The 2,500-nt window shown below is 43.4% G+C and overlaps 1 protein-coding gene across 2 annotated transcripts in view; it reads right to left on the bottom strand.

The window, feature by feature from the left end:
- Positions 1-2,266: 2,266 nt before the first annotated feature.
- The window catches only part of mapk3 (mitogen-activated protein kinase 3), a 19,613-nt gene continuing 19,379 nt past the window's right edge, over positions 2,267-2,500 (bottom strand). For both annotated transcript variants that reach the window (XR_010038401.1, XR_010038400.1), the window contains exon 10: positions 2,267-2,500. This exon is cut by the window's right edge. The gene's annotated coding sequence lies outside the window, so the exon portion shown is untranslated.

Raw genomic sequence — 2,500 nt, 5'->3', positions numbered from 1 at the left:
ATGTTTTCTTTATTCTCAAGTATGGGCCTACATTTACACACGACACAGAGTGACTGCAGTGACCACACACACACGCATACATGTTAACTCCATCCATTGCTCCTGTAGTAAGGTAAGTACTCTGTCTCTCTCTCTCACACACACACACACACACACTCGCATGCTGGCTGTGGCATGTTTGGTCTTGACCCTCCTCTAGAGTCCAGATGGTCCTAGAGTTATACAAACACACACACACACGCACGCACGCACGCACGCAGGCACGCGGTAGCCTGAATTCACTCATTTGCGTATAGACATAGCCCAAAATGCACAAGCACACACACATGCGTACTCGTGCACATGCACACGCACACACACAAGCGTGAATTCACTCGTATACAGAGCCCAACATGCACAAACTAGTACACACTCAGCTCTTCCTGCAGACTTTTACTGCTGCAGGCAAGGGTGTGTCAGATGTGCATGCACACACAGACACAAAATGACTGAAATGTGTGCTCAGGCAGATAGAAGACAACAATCAACATTAGGGGTGCAACGGATCAGAAATCTCACGGTTCGGACCGTTCCTCGGATCAGAGTCCACGGATCGGCTCATTTTTCGGATCAGCAAAAAAAAAAAAAAAAAAAAAAAAACATTTTTTTTTCTTTTTTAATCGATAAGACAAATACACATAAATTGTGTCTTTTGTTAGGGGTGGGCATAGATTATTTTTTGAATGTAGATTAATCTCATTGCAATTATGAAATTAATCTAGATTCATCTATATCAAAATGTCTAATTACCAAAATATCAAAAATGTCACACTACCAAAATAACAAGTCTTGTGACTTACTGACAGATGGCACATAGACCAGAGCTCATGTCCTTAATTGTACATGCAAATGCAGATAAATGCATCAATCATTTATTGAAACACAATTGCCTCAGCGGTTCAGCATTTCAGAGAGAGAGAGAGAGAGAGAGAGAGAGAGAGAGAGAGAGAGAGAGAGAGGAGAGAGAGGAGAGAGAGAGAGAGACAGGGAGAGAGAGAGAGAGAGAGAGAGAATCGGCATTGACTGTTAAAAAGGGCAGCGGCTGCTTTAAGAAGGCGGAGACTCTGCAGGGACATCAGAGCGCACAGAATGTCTAACCAGATGATTTAACCTGCTCGCTGTCCTCAAAATGTCAGAGGAGTCACAACACGAAATTAATTCAGTTTGCCAAAGTTTTTATATCACACGCGACAATCGCGGTACGTTACATGAGCATATCTCACTGCGTCGCAAATGCGCTGAACTCAACCGATCGCAACACAAACATTTAGCGAGAGTAGTTCTAGACACTGACAGTTTGAGTTTGACAGTCAGTCTTCAAAATGCATTTACAGTAGGCTATCACACGGAATGTTTTGCAACTATGGCAAAGGCAAGATTTCCTGAACAGTTTGTGTTGTTGTTTGTATTCCATACAGTGCGTGAGTTAGACGTCCCAAACGACTAGATTGAACATGCGCACAATTTCATAAATCGCTCCGCGGACCATGTGTGTGCCGAACCGAAATGATTGGTCCGAACGGACCACGGATCAATGATGATCCGTTGCGCCACTAATCAACATTTTCATTATTATTGATGGCTTTGGCCCCTCCACCTTAATCTTTGGGGGCGTTAAAAAAGGTCTGTGCCCCCCTTAATTTGGCGTCTACGGTGTGATGTCTTCGGTTTTTCTAATCCCAGAGATGAGAGGGTATCGATCCCATAGATCAGCGAGGGTGTTGAGACCAAGCCATGACATAATATGACACACTCTTCGATACCCTATGATCTCTCTGGATTTAAAAAGCCAGAGGCTCGGATTAAGCTACAGAAGTGTAAGGCTTAACACAATGCTTACAAAGGACAAAAGGCCAGGGGATTGTTGTAGTGAGTTAGGCCCAGGGCTTGAAATAACAAAGCCCTATAAAACACTGATTTACCATGATGTAAAATAAAGACTGAAGTCTTACCATATCGTCATAAGGACCTACAGCGCGCGCGCGCGCGCGCACACACACACACACACACACACACACACACACACACACACACACACACACACACACACACACACACACACACGACATATTAAGCGCACACACACACACACACAAAATTGTAATTCATTATGCATATACATATCATAATGTGTTATAACTAAGGGCTGACAGATTATCACACACACACACACACACACACACACACACAGTCCCACACCCACAAAACCAACACACAAGAGGGCGCCTTAAACAGTATCAGCATTTTTATTGAATATATGTATAGAATTCTGCTTTAGTAAGTTTTGAGTATTCCATAATGTTGAATCCCATTATAATATAATACAGACTATATTCACCTGCAGCCACATAAACCCCACCCCCCTATTAGCCAGCTCCGCCCACTAGGGGAGTCGGCCAGGGTTAAACCACACCCACCCATAGAGACAGAGAGGAAAAAAATTAAGACCAAATAAAAACAG

This window comes from Engraulis encrasicolus, chromosome 17, assembly GCF_034702125.1.
Source record: "Engraulis encrasicolus isolate BLACKSEA-1 chromosome 17, IST_EnEncr_1.0, whole genome shotgun sequence".
NCBI classification, from domain to species: domain Eukaryota; kingdom Metazoa; phylum Chordata; class Actinopteri; order Clupeiformes; family Engraulidae; genus Engraulis; species Engraulis encrasicolus.
Note: the sequence above shows the minus strand (reverse complement) of the source record. Positions and strands in the feature narration are given on the sequence as shown.